The following is a 23,930-nucleotide window of genomic DNA, read 5'->3' as shown; positions in this document are numbered from 1 at the left end:
TCATTATTTTTGGACTTTCTCTACCAGGGGTTCTGTATAGACTGTATATACTTTATGATCAAGTGTGTTTCTATTTCTTCCGAAGGCTGACATACACTACTCACACCCCTTTCACTTTTTTCACATTTTGTGTTACAGAGATTTTGTGTCACTGATCTACACAGATCTGATCCCGATGCAGTGCTATAGGCGTCACTACAGACCCTGGTTCGGTCCTGGGCTGTATCACAACCGAATGTGATCGGTAGTCCCATAGGGCGGCGCACAATTGGCCCAGCGTCGTCCGGGTTAGGGGAGGGTTTGGCCAGAGTAGGCCGTCATTGTAACTCCTTCAAGACTGTTGGAAAAGCATTCCAGGTGAAGCTGGGTGAGAGTGTGCAAAGCTGACAAGGCAAAGAGTGGTTACTTTGAAGAATCTCAAATATAAAAAAGATTTTGATATGTTTAACACTGATTTGATTACTACATGATTCCAAATGGGTTATTTCATAGTTTTGATGTCTTCACTATTATTCTACAATGTAGAAAATAGTAAAAATAAAGAAAAACTGAGTAGATGTTCTAAAACTTTTGACTGGTAAACTTTTGACTGGTACTGTAAACAAAAACCCAGAAAAGAAACATCATTTTTTCAGGACCCTGTCTTTCAAAGATAATTCGTAAAAATCCAAATAACTTCACAGATCTTCATTGTAAAGGGTTTAAACACTGTTTCCCATGCTAGTTCAATGAACCATAAACAATTAATGAACATGCACCTGTGGAACGGTTGTCAAGACACTAACAGCTTACAGACGGTAGGCAATTAAGGTCACAGTTATGAAAACTTAGGACACTAAAGAGGCCTTTCTACTGACTCAGAAAAACACCAAAAGAAAGATGCCCAGGGTCCCTGCTCATCTGCGTGAATGTGCCTTAGGCATGCTGCAAGGAGGCATGAGGACTGCAGATGTGGCCAGGGAAATAAATTGCAATGTCTGTACTGTGAGACACCTAAGACTGCGCTACAGGGAGACAGGACGGACAGCTGATCGTCCTCGCAGTGGCAGACCACGTGTAACAACACCTGCACAAGATCGGTACATCCGAACATCACACCTGTGGGACAGGTACAGGATCGTAACAACAACTGCCTGAGTTACACCAGGAACGCACAATCCCTCCATCAGTGCTCAGACTGTCCGCAATAGGCAGGTCCTCACCAGACATCACTGGCAACAATGTCGCCTATGAGCACATGGTTGGATGGTTGGATTTGCGTTTATCGTTGAAGAAATGTTGTTACACCGATGCCTGTACTCTGGAGCGGGATCGATTTGGAGGTGGAGGGTCCATCATGGTCTGGGGCGGTGTGTCACAGCATCATCGGACTGAGCTTGTTGTCATTGCAGGCAATCTCAACGCTGTGTGTTACAGAGAAGACATCCTCCTCCCTCATGTGGTACCCTTCCTGCAGACTCATCCTGACATGACCCTCCAGCATGACAATGCCACCAGCCATACTGCTCGTTCTGTGCGTGAATTCCTGCAGGACAGGAATGTCAGTGTTCTGCCATGGCCAGCGAAGAGCGCGGATCTCAATCCCATTGAGCACGTTTGGGTCCTGTTGGATCAGAGGGTGAGGGCTAGGGCCATTCCCCCCAGAAATGTCTGGAAACTTGCAGGTGCCTTGGTGGAAGAGTGGGGTAACATCTCACAGCAAGAACTGGCAAATCTGGTGCAGTCCATGAGGAGGAGGAGCACTGCAGTATTTAATGCAGCTGGTGGCCACACCAGATACTGACTGTTATTTTTGATTTTGACCCCCCCTATGTTCAGGGACACATTATTCCATTTCTGTTTGTCACGTCTGTGGAACTTGTTCAGTTTATCTCTCAGTTGTTGAATCTTGTTATGTTCATGCAAATATTTACACATGTTAAGTTTGCTGAAAATAAACGCAGTTGACAGTCGGAAGTTTACATACACTTAGGTTGGAGTCATTAAAACTCGTTTTTCAACCACTCCACAAATTTCTTGTTAACAAACTATAGTTTTGCCAAGTCGGTTAGGACATCTGCTTTGTGCATGACACAAGTTATTTTTCCAACAATTGTTTACAGATGGACAATGACCCCAAGCATAATTCCAAAGTTGTGGCAAAATGGCTTATTAAGGACAACAAAGTCAAGGTATTGGAGTGGCCATCACAAAGCCCTGACCTCAATCCTATAGAACATTTCTGGGCAGAACTGAAAAAGCATGTGCGAGCAAGGACGTCAACAAACCTGACTCAGTTACACCAGCTCTGTCAGGAGGAATGGGTAAAAATTCACCAAACTTATTGTGGGAAGCTTGTGGAAGGCTACCCGAAATGTTTGACCCAAGTTAAACAATTTAAAGGCAATGCTACCAAATACTAATTGAGTGTATGTACACTTCTGACCCACTGGGAATGTGATGAAAGAAATAAAAGTTGAAATAAAACATTCTCTCTACTATTATTCTGACATTTCACATTCTTAAAATAAAGTGGTGATCCTAACTGACCTAAGACAGGGCATTTTTACTAGGATTAAATGTCAAGAATTGTGAAAAACTGAGTTAAAATGTATTTGGCTAAGGTGTATGTAAACTTCTGACTTCTGACTTCAACTGTATATACAGTATACGTATATATATATATTTCTGTCTCCTCCCTCCAGGAGGAAATAGTTTAAAATGCATCCTAATTGGCACCCATTGGGCCCTAGTCAAAAGTAGTGCACTATAAAGAGAATAGGGTGCTCCATTTGGGATGCAGCCTTAGTTTAGTTAGTTCCAGTTCCAGATACAGAAGCTCCCTAGTCGCTGTATCACCTGCCTCAGCCAGTTTCGGACTCTATGTTTCACATTGCTCTACTCCATGCATGACCCAATTACAGTATTATATTATATTGACCCCTTTTTCTCAGTCACATGCCAATCCATGTCTCCATCTCTCTGATCCAATTTCACCTAAATAGCTGTCTATCTAAACAAGGTTCGGTTTGTATTGTGTGTTTATCACTGAGGGGGAATCATTAGTTCTGTATGTTTCTAGCCTTATAAACAAAGGGAATGTCAAACCAAGCCATTAAGCAAGATGGCCACTGTCCCTCCCATCCCGCACTCCTCTTTCAACTCCCCTACTAGTTCTTCCATCACTTTCATATTCCTCTGCCTCTCATATTCAACCACGGTTCCATATCCCCCTCTCCGTCTTACACACGCCACACTTCAGAATGTTCTGCTTAATGCCACCACCCAATGGTTTATGAGAGGTGCGATCTCACACTATCGCACTCCAGCGCACTGTTTTTCCACGGTTTGAGTATATCCCAGATGATGTGTTTTATGAATTGCCGTGTCAACGTATGCAAGTGTTACCTAATTGCAGAGAGGGGCGGAGAGATTGTAAAAACATAACTTTGTGTTAACTCGACCTTACTCTAATCTCCCTGATTTGTGACCCTACCAAATCCTTAACATAGCAGTAAGAAACTCAGCTATGAAGTAGACAACAAAGAAAGCAAAATCATACTATGAGTCCGTTTATTATTTCCTCAGCCTTACTCCCTGTAGGATGTAGAGGGCCACAGCTGTCAGGCTGTCTGGTCCTTCTCTCTGAAACGTGCCTCTAGCTCTTCTTGGTGCCCCTCGGGGCTTTCTTCTTGGGTTGGTGGGCCCTCGATCAGATGGATACTGCGACGCTTGATCTCCTCGCGGGACAGGGAGCAGTCCTCCTCCAGGCTGCGGAACTGGAACGTGTCTGAGACGGAAGAAGGGAGCAGGTGATAGAGGAGCCATTAGACACAACAAGCAACAAGAAAACACTATTAGCAAAGCACTAAACAGCCATTATGCAAACATACAGGAATGGATACCAGCTGTTAATAAGCTGTTGTTTACAATAGACTTAAAGCCATGCAGAACAATACATCCAAGAAAAAAAAACATACCTTCTGTGGCGCTGTTGTCAACTGGGCTGCTGGCCCTCTTGGGGTTTCTGGGCTCCATCATGATGCTCTGCTCCAGGGAGCTCCACACCTGAGCTGAGAGGGAAGAGACCAGAGAGGTGAGACCAGAGGGGAGAGGGGTGAGACCACAGGGGTAAGAACAGAGGGGAAAGGGGTGAGACCACAGGGGAGAGGGGTGAGACCAGAGGGGTGAGGGCAGAGGGGTGAGACCAGAGGGGTGAGGGCAGAGGGTGAGACCACAGGGGAGAGGGGTGAGGGGAGAGGGATGATACCAGAGGGGAGAGGGGTGAGACCACAGGGGAGAGGGATGAGACCAGAGGGGAGAGTGGTGAGACCAGAGTGGTGAGACCACAGGGGAGAGGGGTGAGACCAGAGGGGTGAGACCAGAGGGGTAAGAACAGAGGGGAAAGGGGTGAGACCACAGGGGAGAGGGGTGAGACCACAGGGGAGAGGGGTGAGACCACAGGGGAGAGGGGTGAGACCACAGGGGAGAGGGGTGAGACCAGAGGGGAGAGACTACAGGGGAGAGGGGTGAGACTACAGGGGAGAGGGGTGAGACCAGAGGGGAGAGGGGTGAGACCAGAGGGGAGAGGGGTGAGACCACAGGGGTATGAACAGAGGGGAAAGGGGTGAGACTACAGGGGAGAGGGGTGAGACCAAAGAGGTGAAACCAGAGGGGAGAAGGGTGAGACCACAGGGGAGACGGATGAGGGATGAGATTGAACTGAACTGAGACCACAGTATCAGAGGTGAGACCAGAAAGAAAAAGTGAGAACTCAAGCTTTGAGGGGAGAGTTGAGAGACTCGGGCTCAGAGAAGATGTAGACAGAGATGAGAGCTAAGGGAGGACAATCAGAGCTAAGGAATGAAATGAAACCAGTGTGTCACCTTCTCATGGTCGGCAGTGTTTTCCTCAGTCTTCTCTGAAGCTGTGGTCTGCAGTGTGAGCGGACGGACACCGATTTCCCTCAGCTTCTCGGTGGCATCCAGATCCCCCAACTCCCTGGGAGAGTCCTAAAGCAAGGCAAAAACATTTGCTTTAGAATCCTCTCTATTCCTGAATAACATCACCAAGGGCTAGTTTCTATAATGAGAACAGTAGTGGTCCAAGAACAGAGCCTTGAGGAATGCCCAAACACATTTTCTGGCTGATAGGTGACCAGGGGATTGTTTTTCTTGGTGACCACAAAAGGGCCAGATGAGACTGAGCTGTCCATCTAAAATGGCTACCTTCACATGCACACAGCTAATCCTGAAGCACAGGTTGTTGACACCCTGCTCCACCCCATGCAGCACAGATTGGGCCTTGCCCAGCTTGGCTTCCCATTGGCTGCAACGGTCCTCTTCCTGCTCAAACCTTGAGGAAAACACAGAGGGTGAATCTCAATTGTGTTTCCTCGATTCCTCGCATGCTCTCTCCTCGCCTCCTTTTGCAAAACCCACTGGAGAAGAAGGTCTGAGGCCTGAGATCTGAAGGACCTTCAGATCTTCTCCTCTATTTCTATGGATGACGCAGAAGTACTACTTTTCTGTGGCTCTACTGTACCTGTCAGAGCCGGGTCCGGCGCTGAACTTGAGTTGGGCGTACTGGAGATCAAGGGTAGCCAAGGTCTCCATGCTCTTTCTGACCAGATCCTCACACTGGGTCATCTTGGTGTGTAGCTGCTCCCTGGTGGCCTTCTTTTTTTTTATACTTTGTTTTTATTGTAGGAACACAAAGAAAGTACAAATAAGTAAAATAAAAGAACAAAAAAGATCTGGCAGTTACAGTGCACTTCATACCTTCATCATCATATCATCATATTAGTTACATTAGCATCTTTGAATTAGACCTTTTCCAAGTATGAAACCAATTTCTCCCAGTATTCCTGACCTCTCTCCTGTTGAGTTCTTAAAGCAAAGGTCATACGCTCCATGTGGTGTATTTCTTCTACAATGTCTATCCATTGTGTCACTGTGGGAGGGTCTTTTTGTAGCCATTTCCTAGTGATAGCCTTTTTACTGGCTGCCAGTAGGACCTTCAAGAGGTACTTTTCTCTATTGTGTAAGTTATCAGGTATTTCACCCAAATACAAAGAAATGAATGTTTGTTCTATGTCAAATCCCATAATTTTTCCAATGTTAGATCTTATTTCTCCCCAGTAAGTTTCGATTGCGGGGCAGGACCAAAAGATATGTGTTACGAATCCCGCCGAGGATGGTGCCTCTTCCCGTTCGGGCGGCGCTCGGCGATCGTCGTCTCCGGCCTACTAGCTGCCACCGATCCCCTTTTCTGTTTTCATTTAGGTTTGTCTAATTGGTTACACCTGTTTTGTGTTTAGGGTTAGGGTGTTATTTAAACCCAGTTGGCCCGCCGACTTTTGTGCGGGCTTGTTATTCTGTTTTTTGTGGTGGTGATTTACATAGTGGATTCAGTCCTATTTTATGTTGGACTGTATTTTTTGACGCGCCCTTTGTTGTGTGGCGTAGCCGTCTCATAGATTATTTCTGGTTGAAATAATAAATTCCACTTGCTCGGAACTACCCTGCTCTCTGCACCTGACTCCTTCATTTCACCATTGGAATTGTGACAGAAGCCCGCACCAACCATGGAGTCAGCAGAAGCAGCAACCACCCCTCTTCCATCGATGGAGGAGCGTGTCCTCCATCACACCGCCGTTCTCCATAGGATTGGGTCGGCGATGGACATGATGATGGAGAGGATGGAGCGATGGGAGAGGAGTGGTTTCCCGACGTCTACCCCAGCTCCTTCACGGACGTCGCAACCTACTCCTTCCACGTCAGCGTCTGGTTCCGGCGCGTTGCGTCTCGCGCTCCCGAGGGAGTACGACGGAGCGGTGGCTGGGTGCCAGGGGTTTTTGCTCCAGTTGGAGCTCTACTTGGCTACTGTTCATCCGACTCCCTCGGGAGAGGAGAGTGTTAGCCTCCTCATCTCCTGTCTGACGGGTAGAGCCCTGGAATGGGCTAACGCGGTCTGGAACGGCCCAGACTCGGTTCGAGACCACTACCCAGAGTTCATCCGCCGCTTTCTGGCCGTATTTGACCACCCTCAGGAGGTCCGTGCGGTGGGTGAGCGACTGTTCCACCTCAGACAGGAGACGAGGAGTGCGCAAGACTTCGCGTTGGAGTTCCGGACCTTGGCTGCTGGTGCGGGGTGGAATGACAGGGCCCTGATGGACCATTACCGATGTAGCCTTCGGGAGGACGTCCGTCGGGAGCTAGCTTGTCGGGACACTACACTCTCCCTCGATGAGCTTATTGACATGTCAATACGACTGGACAACCTGGTAGCTGCCCGCGGGCGTTCAGAGGGGGTCCTGTCAGTTCCACCTCCCAGCCCTCCCGCTCCAACTCCGATGGAGTTGGGAGGGGCTGCATCTAGGGGGGCCGGAGGAGGTGGCTTCTCTTGCACCTATTGTGGCCGAAGAGGACACACTTCGGACCGGTGCTGGAGGAGTGCCTCTGGGAGTAGAGATGGCAGGCGGAATACTTCTCGGCCACCCCAGGTGAGTAGGCACAAGACTCACCCAGAGCTTCCTGTCGGTCACATGTTTTTGGTTATTTTTTCCCCTGCGTTTTCCCCCTCTCTCCAGCATAAGGCGCTAGTCGACTCAGGCGCAGCTGGGAGTTTTATGGATCGCTGACTCGCCCGTAAGTTGGGTATTCCGCTGGTGCAGATAGACCCACCTTTCCCTGTGCACTCCTTAGATAGCCGACCGTTAGGGTCAGGGCTGATCAGGGAGGCCACGATTCCGCTGGACATGGTAACGCAGGGGGATCATAGGGAGCAGATTAGTTTCTACCTTATTGATTCACCTGGGTTTCCAGTGGTGTTGGGGGTTCCCTGGCTAGCCATTCACAATCCCCTCATTTCCTGGAGACAGGGAGCTCTTCGGGGGTGGTCAGAGGAGTGTTCAGGTAGGTGTGTGGGAGTTTCCATCGGTGCCACGTCGGTGGTGAGTCCAGACCAGGTTTCCACTGTGCGCATTCCCCCAGAATATGCCGATTTGGCTATCGCTTTTAGTAAGAAAAAAGCGACCAAATTACCACCTCATCGACGGTGGGATTGCGTGATAAACCTCCAGGAGAACGCTGCACTTCCCAGGAGTCACGTGTACCCATTGTCACAGGAGGAGACGTTGGCTATGGAGACATATGTCATGGAAGCTCTGAGACAAGGGTTCATTCGGCCCTCCATGTCACCCGCCTCCTCGAGTTTCTTTTTTGTGAGAAAAAAGGAGGGAGGACTGCGTCCGTGCATTGATTATCGAGGTCTCAATTCAATCACAGTGGGATTTAGTTATCCGCTACCTCTCATCGCTACGGCGGTGGAATCATTCCACGGAGCGCGTTTTTTCACAAAACTGGACCTCAGGAGCGCGTATAATCTGGTGCGTATTCGGGGAGGAGACGAGTGGAAAACAGCGTTTAGTACCACATCAGGCCACTATGAGTACCTCGTCATGCCGTATGGGTTAAAGAATGCTCCAGCCGTCTTCCAATCCTTTGTAGATGAGATTCTCAGGGACTTGCACGGGCAGGGTGTGGTAGTATATATTGATGACATCTTGATCTATTCTGCCACACGCGCCGCGCATGTCTCTCTGGTGCACAGGGTCCTTGGGCGGCTGCTGGAGCATGACCTATACGTCAAGGCTGAGAAATGTGTGTTCTCCAAACAAGCCGTTTCCTTCCTGGGTTATCGCATTTCCACCTCAGGGGTGGTGATGGAGTGTGACCGCGTTAACGCCGTGCGTAATTGGCCGACTCCGACCACGGTAAAGGAGGTGCAGCGGTTTTTAGGGTTTGCCAATTACTACCGGAGGTTTATCCGGGGTTTTGGCCAAGTGGCGGCGCCCATTACCTCACTGCTGAAGGGGGGGCCGGTGCGTCTACGGTGGTCGGCCGAGGCAGAGGGAGCCTTCAACCAGTTGAAGGCACGGTTTACTGAGGCTCCCGTGTTGGCGCATCCGGACCCTTCATTAGCGTTCATAGTGGAGGTGGATGCGTCCGAGGCTGGTGTTGGAGCCGTGCTATCACAGCGCTCGGGCACGCCACCGAAGCTCCGTCCCTGTGCTTTCTTTTCTAAGAAGCTGGGTCCGGCGGAGCGGAACTATGATGTGGGGGACCGGGAGTTACTAGCTATGGTAAAAGCCCTGAAGGTGTGGAGACACTGGCTTGAGGGGGCTAAATACCCTTTCCTCATCTGGACTGACCACCGCAATCTGGAGTATATCCGAGCGGCGAAGAGACTGAATCCGCGTCAGGCTAGGTGGGCCATGTTCTTTACACGTTTTAGATTTACGATCTCTTATAGACCAGGTTCCCTCAACACTAGGGCCGACGCGCTGTCCCGTCTCTATGACACCGAGGACCGGCCCATCGATCCGACTCCCATCCTTCCAGCCTCTTGGCTGGTGGCCCCGGTGGTATGGGAGGTGGACGCGGACATCGAGCGGGCGTTGAGGGTAGAACCTGCGCCTTCTCAGTGTCCAACTGGCCTTACGTACGTACCGCTTGATGTCCGTGATCGATTGATTCGGTGGGCTCACACACTACCTTCTTCGGGTCATCCGGGGATTGAGAGGACAGTGCGGGGTCTTCGGGGGAAATACTGGTGGCCCACCTTGGCTAAGGACGTGAGACTCTATGTCTCCTCCTGTTCGGTATGCGCACAGAGTAAGGCTCCTAGGCACCTACCGAGAGGGAAGTTACAACCCCTCCCGGTTCCACAACGGCCATGGTCTCATCTATCGGTAGATTTTCTGACTGATCTTCCTCCATCTCAGGGGAACACTACCGTTCTGGTCGTTGTGGATCGGTTCTCTAAGTCCTGTCGTCTCCTCCCATTGCCTGGTCTCCCTACGGCCCTACAGACTGCGGAGGCTCTATTTACCCACGTCTTCCGGCATTACGGGGTGCCGGAGGACATCGTATCTGATCGAGGTCCCCAGTTCACGTCCCAGGTGTGGAGGGCGTTTATGGAGCGTCTGGGGGTCTCGGTCAGCCTTACCTCTGGGTATCACCCCGAAAGTAATGGGCAGGTGGAAAGAGTGAACCAGGAAGTGGGTAGTTTTCTGAGGTCGTATTGCCAGGCCCGGCCAGGAGAGTGGGCAAGGTACGTCCCGTGGGCAGAGTTGGCCCAGAACTCACTCCGCCACTCATCAACGAACATGTCGCCCTTTGAATGCGTACTGGGGTACCAGCCGGTCCTGGCTCCGTGGCATCAGAGCCAGACCGACGCTCCTGCGGTGGAGGAGTGGGTACAGCGCTCTAGAGAGACCTGGCGGGCAGTCCAGGACTCTCTCAGGCAGGCCAGTGAACGGCAGAAGAGGAGCGCTGACCGCCACCGCAGTGAGGCCCCTGTGTTCGCACCAGGGGACAGGTTCTGGCCTCCACCCGGATCGCCCTGCTCCTCGCCCTCCGGGTCGTCCTCGAGGCCGAGGTCGGCGCGCTGCGGGAGCCGTGCGTCGGGAAGGGGGTACTGTTACGAATCCCGCCGAAGATGGTGCCTCTTCCCGTTCGGGCGGCGCTCGGCGGTCGTCGTCTCCGGCCTACTAGCTGCCACCGATCCCCTTTTCTGTTTTCATTTAGGTTTGTCTAATTGGTTACACCTGTTTTGTGTTTAGGGTTAGGGTGTTATTTAAACCCAGTTGGCCCGCCGACTTTTGTGCGGGCTTGTTATTCTGTTTTTTGTGGTGGTGATTTACATAGTGGATTCAGTCCTATTTTATGTTGGACTGTATTTTTTGACGCGCCCTTTGTTGTGTGGCGTAGCCGTCTCATAGATTATTTCTGGGTGAAATAATAAATTCCACTTGCTCGGAACTACCCTGCTCTCTGCACCTGACTCCTTCATTTCACCATTGGAATTGTGACAATATGAGAGTGGTCCGCCCTCAATAGACCGCATTCTCTCCAACAAGGGTGTGGTGAGCCAGTCTGTTTTGATTTCAGTTTAGGTGTTATGAAGAAACGTATAACATTCTTCCAACAGAATTCTCTCCATGATCTTGAGTTGGTGGAGCTTTGTTGAGTCTCTAATATGTTCAACCATGTTTCATCAGTTATTTCAATGTTAAGTTCCTCCTCCCATTTCTTTTTAATATAGTTTGTAGAATGTTTCTTTGAGGATGGAAAACCCAAGTAGAGATTTGAAATAGTTTTTTTGTTACTCCCCAAGTTGTATGCGTTAGTGAATACTTGGATTAATTTTGGAGGTGCTCGAGGGTCAGTCACTTTTATCTCCCTTAAGAAATAGTGTCGGACTTTTAGGTATCTGTAAAAATCTTGTTTATCCAAGCCATGTTTTTTTACTTAGGTCCTGGAAGTTATCTAGGTTCCCATTCCTTATAATTGTACTGAATGATGTGATGCCTTTCTGCGTCCATTGTTTAAATCTGCTGTCCTGAGTTGCAGGGATGAAGCTGGGGTTGTATGCGGGCTAACTCAGCAGTTTGATCTCTCTGTCTAAATGATTTTGCTTAACTACCCTAAACCATGTCTTCAGAGAGAAATTAATCCACTGATTTTGTCTATTGTATATTTCTTTTACCATGTCCTTATTTCCCAAAACTGACTGTATGGGTATCTCTGTCAAAGTAGTCTCGATGTCTTTCCATTTGGATTCGTATTTTGAATTGCACCAACAAACCAGAGGTCTCAATTGGGCTGACACATAATAATCTTTTAGATTTGGTAAGGCCATACCCCCACAGTTTTTTGGATAATTGTAATGTTGTATATCTAGTTCTTGGTCTCTTACTGTTCCAGATAAACCTTGATATCCGTTTATCCCATTCCCTAAACTGTTTAGGTGGGATTTTCTAAATACAGTAACCTCGGCAGGATGTTCATTTTGATTGTTTCAATTCTACTACTAAGATCTAAGGGAAGTGAGTTCCACCTGTCTAGGTCATCATATATTTTCTTGTTGATGTGATCGTAATTCATGCAATAAAGTTTGGGTGTATCTTTTGGTAGGTATACTCCAAGATATTTAATGGATGAAGAGGTCCAGGTGAAGTTATACCTACTCTTCAGCTCTTCCTGTGGGGTATAATTATATACTAGGGCTTGGGTCTTGTGTACGTTAAGCACATACCCTGAATATGTTCCAAATGTTTGTAGAACATCCATCAATCTAGGTACGCTTGAGCCTGGGTCTTTAAGGAATAACAGAACGTCATCAGCATACATGCATATCTTATGTTCACTATCTCTTATTGTTATTCCCTCTAAGGTTGGGTCCTGTCTTATTGCCTGTGCTAATGGTTCGAGGTACAAGGAGAAGAGCGTGGGTGGAAGATTACAGCCTTGTCTTGCCCCTCGCTCTAATTTTATCGTTCGTGTCAAATGTCCATTTATCTTTATTCTAGCGGTCGGAGATGAATACAGTGTTTTGATGCACTGTATCACTTCTTTGTTGAAATCAAATCTTTACATAACTTGGAATAGATAACCCCATCCCACTGAATCAAATGCTTTTTCTGCATCTAGACTGATTAATATTGCACTTGTCTTATTCTGAGTAATGTGGTCCATGACATGTAGTGTTCTCCTTATATTGTCCTGTGTCTGCCTATTTTGTATGAAACCAGTTTGATCTCCGTCAATCAATTCTGGGATTATGTTCTCCATTCTTTTGGCTATTATTGATGCATATAGTTTATAATCTGTGTTAAGAATTGCGATAGGTCTATATGAACTGCATTCTTTCTTATCTTTACCCTCTTTTGGGATTACAGATATGATGGCCTCTTTCCATGACGGTGGGAGACCCCCCTCCCTCAGAGTCCAGTTAAAACAGGCCTTAAGTAGAGGTGCTAATTGTTCTCTGAAGGTCTTGAACCATTCTGAAGGGAAGCCATCAGTGCCTGGAGACTTGTTGACTTTTTGTTGAGATATTGCTTTATTAATCTCTTCGGTGGATATTTCTAAAGTTAGTCTATCATTTTGCTCTGTCCCAATTGAGGGGAGATCAAGAGAGTTCAAAAAGTGCTCTATTGTCTGTGCATCTGCCTTCTCTGGTTGCTTGTACAGATTTGTGTAATATGATTCAAATGCATTCTGTATTTCATCTCATTTGCATGTGATCTTTTTTGTTCTGGGGTCTTTTATTTAAAAAATGGTATTCTGTGCTTGTTGTTTCCTGAGTCTCCATGCTAGTAATTTGGTTGCCTTTGAGCCTGCACATTTGTGGCCTGCTGGAGGTCATTTTGCAGGGCTCTGGCAGTGCTCCTCCTTGCACAAAGGCGGAGGTAGCGGTCCTGCTGCTGGGTTGTTGCCCTCCTACGGCCTCCTCCACGTCTCCTGATGTACTGGCCTGTCTCCTGGTAGCGCCTCCATGCTCTGGACACTACGCTGACAGACACAGCAAACCTTCTTGCCACAGCTCGCATTGATGTGCCATCCTGGATGAGCTGCACTACCTGAGCCACTTGTGTGGGTTGTAGACTCCGTCTCATGCTACCACTAGAGTGAAAGCACCGCCAGCATTCAAAAGTGACCAAAACATCAGCCAGGAAGCATAGGAACTGAGGAGTGGTCTGTGGTCACCACCTGCAGAACCACTCCTTTATTGGGGGTGTCTTGCTAATTGCCTATAATTTCCACCTTTTGTCTATTCCATTTGCACAACAGCATGTGAAATGTATTGTCAATCAGTGTTGCTTCCTAAGTGGACAGTTTGATTTCACAGAAGTGTGATTGACTTGGAGTTACATTGTGTTGTTTAAGTGTTCCCTTTATTTTGTTTGAGCAGTGTATATATGTTATTAACGTGACGCTATTTAATGTGTTCATAAAGAACACATGCTTTTGGCTACTCACCCTTGTTCAGCATTGGGGGAAAATAGGGGAGATATTTTATCTATTGCAATGTCAACCGTAACAACCCAAAGTCTTAACAGCTGCGGTAACTATTCATTCTGTTAAATCCGATTCAGTGTCTTAAATCTTCCTGTTGGAAATGCCTGAGTCTCTCTCGGATGTGAACGTCCTCTCGCCGAGATGGTTTCCCTCTTTCTCCATGACCTTGCTTGTTGACAACGATCCATGGGAGAGCCTGCTCGAGTCTTTCCGCTGGTGATGTCGCCTTTCTCCTGGCGGTATACTCCACTGGGAAGCCCCTTGACTTCAGGTCCTCAGCCGCCTCGTCTGCATGCTCGTATGTAACCGGGCCATTTTTCAGAAATACCCGCATTTTTGCCGGGTATGGTGTTTGGAAGTGAATACCCTTCTCTTTAAGTGCTTTCTTAATGGGGGTGTATTCTTTCCTTCTTTTCAGTATCTCTCCCGCGTAGTCATGATCAAAGAACACTCGTTGGCCTTGGAAGTTAACAGGCTTTTTCCAGGTAGCATGTAAAACTTTCTCTTTGACTGAGAATTTTAGGAACCGTACTACTATGGATCTTGGTGGGGTGCCGCTGGGGGGTTTTGAGGCCAGAGCTCGGTGTGCTCTCTCGATTCCCAGGTCAGTGTCGTCGTCAAGTATGTCCTTGAATAGACCCTCCACGAAGTTGGGCATAGAGTCTTTTTCTGCGCCCTCTACTACGTTATAAAGTCTAATGTTGTTTCGACGTGAGAAACCTTCGAGTTCTGTCACTTTTGCCTGTAGTGCGTGTTGGCTTTTCAGTGACTGTTCAAGTATTTCCTTGACTGCGAAGTTCCATGTGTCCGTTTCCCTAATGCGCTGTTCTGCGTCCCCCATTCTTGTAGATATGCTGTGAAGTTCTAATTTGTTTTCTTCAAGTTTCTGGTTAATGTCCTTCTTGAACTCATTTAGTTCTTTTCTTACATCTTCTCGAAGTTCCTCTCGTAAGCCTGTGAGCGCCTCGCGCAATTCCTCCTTCATCACCTCACGAAATGAGGGTTCTTTTGCTGCTGCTATCTTATTTGCGCTAGCATTAGCCATGTCGGGTTCATCGACGATTATATCTTCTGCTGTCTTGTTACGGGCTGTTGTTGTAGCTCCGCGACCTTTTCCTATTTTCCCCTTTTCCATAAGTTATTATAATACTCAGAGTAAATACTTGAATTTGGGGGGGGGAATGCCCAACCGATGTGCAGTACGAAAAACTAGGCAGCTATTTCCTAAGTTGCGTCACCGGAAGCCCCTGGTGGCCTTCTGAGAGACCTGCCGTGTCTCCAGCTCCTAGACAGACAGGTGGAAAGGTAGACGACACATACTCAGCTCAGAGAGACTACCGGCACCAGTATTCCTAATATTGAGTTGCACCCCCTTTTGCCCTCAGAACAGACTCAATTCATTGAGGCATGGACTCTACAAGGTGTCGTTCCACAGGGATGCTGGCCCATGTTGACTCCAATGCTTCCCACAGCTGTGTCAAGTTGGCTGGATGTGCTGTCGGTGGTGGATCATTCTTGATACACACGGGAAACTGTTGAGCGTGTAAAACCCAACAGCGTTGCAGTTCTTGACGCACACAAACCGGTGCGCCTGGCATCTACTACCATACCCAGTTCAAAGGCACTTAAATCTTTTGTCTTGCACTTTCACCCACTGAATGGCACAAATACACAATCCATGTCTCAATTGTCTCAAGGCTTAAAAATCCTTCTTTAACCTGTCTCCTTCCGTTCATCTACACTGATTGAAGTGAATTTAACATGTGACATCAATAAGGGATCATAGCTTTCACCTGGATTCCCCTGGTCAGCTATGAAAACCCAACTGACATTTACTCCTGAGGTACTGACCTGTTGCACCCTCTATAACCACCTTGATTATCTATGAACGCTTGAACATTTTGGCCATGTACTCTTATATTCTCCGCCCGGCACAGCAAGAAGAACACTGGCCACCTTTTAGAGCCTGGTGCCTCTCTAGCTTTCTTCCTAGGTTCCTGCCTTCCTAGGGAGTGTTTCCTAGCCAGTGTGCTTCTACATCTGCATTGCTTCCTGTTTGGGGTTTTAAGATGGGTTTCTGTATAAGCACTTTGAGACATCTGCTGATGTAAAAAGGGCTTCATAAATATATCTGATTTGAGTCAGTTTATGCCGTGGATAGAGCACGTGCTCCTAATGTTATGTACACTCAGTGTATATATGCAGTTGAAGAAAATGACTTTTTACTCCAAACATTTTCCCTTAGCAAGACAGGAAAATGGTCCCTATCAAGAGAACATCCCTGGTCATCCCTACTGCCTCTGATCTGGAGGACTCACTAAACACAAATGCTTCGTTTGTAAATTATGTCTGAGTGTTGGCTGCCTGTAAATAAATAAAAACTAGAAAAATGTCGCCGTCTGCTTTGCTTAATATAAGGAATGTGAAATGATTTATACTTTTACTTTGATACTTCAGTATATTTTAGCAATGACATTTACTTTTGATACTTAAGTACATTTGAAACCAAATACTTTTAGACTTCACTCAAGTAGTATTGTGCTGGGTGACTCACTTTTACTTGAGTCATTTTCTATTAAGGTGTCTTTACTGTTACTCAAGTATGACAATTGGGTACTTTTTCCATCACTGGCAGCGTGTGGATTTACTTTTTGTTCAGAGAGACTATCAGGTCAGGTACCAGGCCTAGGGTGTGTTTGAATAACTTTGTATTTTCTGTAATGTCACACATACCGTAAGTGTTCGAATATATTACATTGAATAAAAACTACAACACCCCAGTGTGGTTAGATATTACTGCAACATAACTCAACAAAATTAAACAACTACATCAATGTGTCATGGGAAATTACAAAGGACTGTTTGCAACAGTGGCTTATATTAAAACAGTAGATTCATGATAGGCAACACGTTGCTTATAAGAGTGCTTCTTAGAAGTTGCATATAATAGGGCTAAATGATCCACGTGGGCCACCATACCTGCAGATCAGTGCAGCTGAGGGCTTCTCTCAGAGCACCAATATCCTCCACCAGTTTGAAGACGGACTGTGTAGTAATGGGGGCCGTGACGGTCTGCTGGGCTGCAGGAGAACACGACACAGACACAAATCATTTCAGCATCAATCTCAATGCTGAACATGGGGAAATATAAGGTGAGCACCTGAAAACGGGCAGCACGCTGAATATGGATATCATTACATATTGCCTTTGCTCATGCAAAGTTATCTATGATTCAGAATACTACTGTCTTCAAGATAGAGTACTATTTGGACATTGGCGAACTGATATTTACTGTGTTTATTTTAATACATAAGTGCCTGCGGTGTAAGATCATCTGATGTAATACATCTGATAGGGGCCGTATCTTCAGCCAGTCTGGCAGACGACCCTCTCCAACCCTATAAAACAACAACACTCACTGACCGCAATATGCATTTAAGTGTCCCTCTTGACTAACATGTTCACTTTCAATCTTTCCTTACATTCTCCTGTTCTCTCGCTGTTTCCCACAGGTCCATCCCTCTCACTCTTTATTTGTCTCTCTCTCTCTTTCTTTCTCTGTTCCACACAGGCCCATCCCTCTCTTTCCCTCCCTATTTCTCTCTTCCTCCGTCTCTCTCTCCTTCTCTTCCTCTCTCGCCTGCTCTTTCAACTTCTGGGCTACTCTGCTGCTCCGTCGCTCTCCCTCCCTCTCTCCCTCCAGCCAGCCCTCCACCTCCTTCTCTTTCGCTCCCCTCCTTTCAGTCAACTCTTTCTCCATCATTCTGCGTTCCACCAATAGCTGCCTCTCCACATGAACCAGCTGACTCTGGTGGCGAAAGACAGACAGACAGACAGACAGACACGTCATACAATTGCAGTGGGAAAATACATACTGGAGTTCATGACGAGTCATGGCTGGTATTTCAGATGAGCCTGACCTTTTTTCTCTTGTTTTCTTCCCAATCATACGAAGACATGTAGCCAACGTGTGTAATAAAATTGATAGCACTTACAAGTAAACAGCACACAATAGGCAAGTGGGAGCTAAAGGCTAATGGTCCCCCAGATTTGCCTCACCTTAGTGCAGTCCACAGCAGCCACTGCGGTGCGAGACATGTGCGCCACCTTTCCTAGCTCTGACTGCACGCCGACCACTGAGTTCTGCAGCTGATCCGGAGCCATGGGCATCTCACACACCTCCTGAACCAGGAACAAATAACCCAAACAAGGGTTACAGTGGAACTGGATTTGTCTGCTTCCCAAATGGATTATATTCCCTATATAGTGCAATACTTTTGACCAGGGCTCTTGTCAAAAGTAGTGGGGTCCCGTTAGAGACACAACTCTGCCAGTCCTACGTAGTCACACTGACCGCAGCATATCTCCCAAGGGAGACTTGAATTCAATGTTGACCATTTAATTCGATTTAATGTCCACAAAGAAAGGCTGATATCTGTGAATGTGTAAGTGTTGCACACCCGATGTAGGTGGTCGCAGACTCGCAGGTAGGTTTTTTGGATCCTCTCAGCCTCTGTGATTTTGATGGTCATGTTTTCTAGGCTGTCCTCCAGCTGTCTCACATGCTACCAAGGGACAATAGAACAGAAACGTCAACACACAAGAACAATCTTAAACACATATTAGGCCAATGACTGTGCAGTTGAAAAGCTTGGATCCTAGATCCTAGACATTATTCACTTGAGTCTTGTAATAGGTCAAGGTCACTCAATGTCAACTTTCAGCACCATGGACAAGGCCATTCACACACTAACTCCACTAAGCAGTTAAAACTGTGTGTGGTGCTGTCCATGGTTCTGAAGGTTCACACTGCTTTCTTCTACAATAGGTTTTTGGGGACAATTGAGTCTGTGAGAAGCTAGCTCTTTAAAGGGGATGTCGCAAATGGCACCCTGTCCCCTATATAGTGTCACCTGGTCGTAGTGCTGCTCGTCATCATCCGGTATGGAGTCCAGCTCCAGGACTTCATATCCGGCTCCATCTCCAGCAGCTGTGACTCCTTGGCCCTGACAGCAAACTGCAGCTTGTTGTGCTGCTCTATCAGAGTACACTGTCGACGCTTCTCCCACTCCACAACACTCTATGCACACACACACGCTGGCATATTATATACAAGTTGGCATGTACAACTGGGCTATTACAAACATTAGATGCCTTCACAAAGCTAATATTGTCTATGCACGGGTCGCTACAAGCTTGCCACCTCTCTCTCTGCCTGAGCTCAAGTTATGTAAGCCTACATCAATTGATGGTCCAGGCTTGGGCAGTGACCTGCCCAGGGTGCTTCCACCTTGTGGAGCTTTCTGATCATTCTCTAAGATCTCCTTTGCAGCATTGTACTCTGCTTGGGTCTGCAGCTCTGAACCCAGGTGGATATCATGTACAGGGAAAAGTAATCAAACAACATGCACAGGATGGGTGATAAATACAATCACTGCAATCTATAGAGCATTTCATGGGCAATGGAGTACATTTTATGTATCATATATTCTGCAATACAATTATGTCAAGGTGTGACTGATAGCCATTCTCTCATATATACAGTATATACAGTATATATACAGTTGAAGTCGGAAGTTTACATACACTTAGGTTGGAGTCATTTAAAATCCTTTTTCAAACACTCCACAAATTTCTTGTTAACAAACTATAGTTTTGGGAAGTCGGTTAGGACATCTACTTTGTGCATGACACAAGTTATTTTTCCAACAATTATTTACAGATTATTTCATTTATAATTCACTGTATCACAATTCCACTGGGTCAGAAGTTTACATAAACTAATGGGTCAGAAGTTTACATAAACTAAGTTGACTGTGCCTTTAAACAGCTTGGAAAATTCCCAGAAAGGATGTAATGCCTTTAGAATCTTCTGATAGGCTAATTTACATAATTTGAGTCAATTGGATGTATTTCAAGGCCTACCTTCAAACTCAGTGTCTCTTTGATTGACATCATGGGAAAATCAAAAGAAATCAGCCAAGACCTCAGAAAAAAATTGTAGACCTCCACAAGTCTGGTTCATCCTTGGGAGCAATTTCCAAACGCCTGAAGGTACCACGTTCATCTGTACAAACAATAGTACGCAAGTATAAACACCATGGGATCACGCAGCTGTCATACCGCTCAGGAAGGAGACACGTTCTGTCTCCTAGAGATGAACGTACTTTGGTGCGAAAAGTGCAAATCAATCCCAGAATAACAGCAAAGGACCTTGTGAAGATGCTGAAGGAAACAGGTACAAAAGTATCTATATCCACAGTAAAACGAGTCTTATATCGACACAAGCTGAAAGGCCGCTCAGCAAGGAAGAAGCCACTGCTCCAAAACCGCCATAAAAAAGCCAGACTACGGTTTGCAACTGCACATGGGGACAAAGATCGTACTTTTTGGAGAAATGTCCTCTGGTCTGATGAAACAAAAATAGAACTGTTTGGCCATAATGACCATAGTTATGTTTGGAGGAAAAAGGGGAGGCTTGCAAGCCAAAGAACACCATCCCAACCATGAAGCACGGGGGTGGAAGCATCATGTTGTGGGGGTGCTTTGCTGCAGGAGGGACTGGTGCACTTCACAAAATAGATGGCATCATGAGGGAGGAAAATGATGTGGATATATTGAAGTAACATCTCAAGACATCAGTCAGGAAGTTAAAGCTTGGTCACAAATGGGTCTTCGAAATAGACAATGACCCAAGCATACTTCCAAAGTTGTGGCAAAATGGCTTAAGGACAACAAAGTCAAGGTACTGGAGTGGCCATCACAAAGCCCTGACCTCAAGCCTATAGAAAATTTATGGGCAGAACTGAAAAAGCATGTGCGAGCAAGGAGGCCTACAAACCTGACTCAGTTACACCAGCTCTGTCAGGAAGGATGGGCCAAAATTCACCCAATTTATTGTGGGAAGCTTGTGGAAGGATACCAGAAACATTTGACCGAAGTTAACTTCTCTGCGCAACGGATCCCTTTTATGGGATCATTTTCCTAAACAACCGCTGAATTGCAGGGCGCAAAATATTACTAAAAATATTTATAATCATGCAATCACAAGTGAAATATACCAAAACACAGCTTAGCTTGTTGTTAATCCACCTATCGTGTCAGATTTTGAAAATATGCTTTGCAACGAAAGCAATCTAAGCTTTTGTGAGTGTATCAATCAATGATAGAACAGTTAGCCTAATATTAGCTTGGTTAGCTTGGTCACGAAAGTCAGAAAAGCAATAATATTAATCGCTTACCTTTGACAATCATCGGATGTTTGCACTCACGGGACTCCCAGTTACACAACAAATGTTATTTTTGTTCGATAAATATTACTTTTATAACAAAAAAACGCCATTTGGGTTGCGTGTTATGTTCAGAAAACCAAAGCCTCGTTCCGTTCGAAAATTCCAAAAAGTATCCGTAATGGTCGTAGAAACATGTCAAATGTTTTTTATAATCAATCCTCAGGTTGTTTTTAACAAACATAATCGATAATATTTCAACCGGACCGTAACCTACTCAATAAGAGAGGAAAAGAAAATGGAGCGCTACCCTCTCGCGCGCAGGAACTAATCTGAGGACACCTGACTAGTTTTGAAAAATCTCGCAAATTTTTCAAAATAAAAGCCTGAAACTATGTCTAAAGCCTGGTCACAGCCTGAGGAAGCCATTGGAAAAAGAATCTGGTTGATACCCCTTTAAATGGAAGAAAGACGGGCCAGGAAACACAGATAAAAAAATAAAATATATCACTTCCAGGTTAGATTTTCTCAGGTTTTCGCCTGCAGAATCAGTTTTGTTATACTCACAGACAATATTTTGACAGTTTTGGATACTTTGGAGTTTTTTCTATCCTAATCTGTAAATTATATGCATATTCTACGATCTGGAGCTGAGAAATAGTCCGTTTACCTTGGGAACGTTATTTTAAAAATAAATAATAATCTGACCCCTAGCGTCAATTAAACAATTTAAAGGCAATCCTACCAAATACTAATTGAGTGTATGTAAACTTCTGACCCACTGGGAATGTGATGAAAGAAATAAAAGCTGAAAGAAATAATTCTCTCTATTATTATTCGGATATTTCACATTCTTAAAATAAAGTGGTGATCCTAACTGACCTAAGACAGGGAATTTTTACTATGACTAAATGTCAGGAATTGTGAAAATCTGAGTTTAAATGTATTTGACTAAGGTGTATGTAAACTTCCGACTTCATTTGTATCTATACAGTACCAGTCAAGGGTTTTTCTTTATTTTTACTATTTTCTACTTAGTAGAATAATAGTGAAGACATCAAAACTATGAAATAACACATATGATATCAGGTAGTAACCAAAAAAGTGTTCAACAAATCAAAATATATTTTATATTTGAGATTCTTCAAATTAGCCACCCTTTGCCTTGATGACAGCTTTGCACACTCTTGGCATTCTCTCAACCAGCTTCACCTGGAATGCTTTTCCAACAGTTTTGAAGGAGTTCCCACATATGCTGAGCACTTGTTGGCTGCTTTTCCTTCACTGTGCAGTCCAACTCATCCCAAACCATCTCAATTGAGTTGAGGTCGGGTGATTGTGGAGGCCAGGTCATCTGATATAGCACTCCATCACTCTCCTTCTTGGTCAAATAGCCCTTACACAGCCTGGAGGTGTGTTGGGTCATTGTCCTGTTGAAAACAAATGATAATCCCACTAAGCGCAAACCAGATGGGGTGGCGTATCACTGCAAAATGCTGTGGTAGCCATGCTGGTTAAGTGTGCCTTGAATTCTAAATAAATCACAGACAGTGTCACCAGCAAAGCACCCCCACACCATCACACCTCCTCCTTCATGCTTCACGGTGGGAACCACACATGCGGAGATCATCCCGTTCACCTACTCTGCGTCTCACAAAGACACTGCGGTTAGAACTAAAAACCTCAAATGTGGTCTCATCAGACCAAAGGACAGATTTCCATCGGTCTAATGTCCATTTCTCGTGTTTCTTAGCCCAAGCAAGTCTCTTCTTCTTATTGGTGTCCTTTAGTAGTGGTTTCTTTGCAGCAATTTGACCATAAAGGCCTGATTCAAACACAGTCTCCTCTGAACAGTTGATGTGGAAATGTGTCTATTACTTGAACTCTTTGAAGCACTTATTTGGGCTGCAATTTCTGAGGCTGGTAACTCTAATGAACTTATCCCTTGCAGCAGAGATAACTCTGGGTCTTCCTTTCCTGTGGCGGTCCTCTTGAGAGCCAGTTTCATCATGGCACTTGATGGTTTTTGCGACTGCGCTTGAGGAAACTTTAAAAGTTCTTGACATTTTCCGTATTGGCTCAACTGATTGGATCAAACACATTAAGGAAAGAAATTCCACAAATGAACTTTTAAGAAATGCATTCCAGGTGACTACCTTATGAAGCTGGTTGAGAGAATGCCAAGAGTGTGCAAAGCTGTCATCAAGGCAAAGGGTAGCTACTTTGAAGAATCTCAAATATAAAATATATTTCGATTTATTTAACACTTTTTTGGTTACTACATGATTCCATATGTGTTATTTCATAGTTTTGATGTCTTCATTATTATTCTACAATGTAGAAAATAGTACAAATAAAGAAAAACCCTTGAATGAGTAAAACCCTTGAATGAGTAGGTGTGTCCAAACTTTTGACGGGTACTGTATATATATACACAGTATATAGGCTACAGTGGTTTGTGATAGGACTTCACGACTAGTAGAGTAGGCCTGTTATATTTTCAATGTGGAATATTACATTACTAATTATATTATATGTACACTAAACGTGTACATTTATAGAACTATTAGAAATACCGGTGGACATAACTAGCGCTGACTTTTACCTAATTGTTGTACGCGGAGCCGCTGCTCTTGCAGAGTCAGTATCTTTGCCTTTGTATCCGCTGACTGCATACTGTCCTGCCTTTCGCTGTAATATGCATTTTTTTAAATCGGCGCTTTTCAATAGATTTTTGCCACGCATAGAAGAACCGTGTCATGGATTGATATAATTCTATTTCGACGTCATAATTAAACAGAGATACGTTTTATTGCCTCAGGCACGTGAGGTAATAATGTAATGGAAACAGTAG

General features: G+C 45.6%; 1 pseudogene; it reads right to left on the bottom strand.

Annotated features, from left to right (window-relative positions):
* Window positions 1–3,578: 3,578 nt before the first annotated feature.
* On the bottom strand, window positions 3,579–23,751 carry LOC139575321 (coiled-coil domain-containing protein 183-like; annotated as a pseudogene).
* Window positions 23,752–23,930: the final 179 nt, after the last annotated feature.

Source organism: Salvelinus alpinus, chromosome 5 (assembly GCF_045679555.1).
Source record: "Salvelinus alpinus chromosome 5, SLU_Salpinus.1, whole genome shotgun sequence".
In the NCBI taxonomy this organism is placed as follows: Eukaryota; Metazoa; Chordata; class Actinopteri; order Salmoniformes; family Salmonidae; genus Salvelinus; species Salvelinus alpinus.
This window is presented reverse-complemented; position numbering and strand designations above follow the sequence as displayed.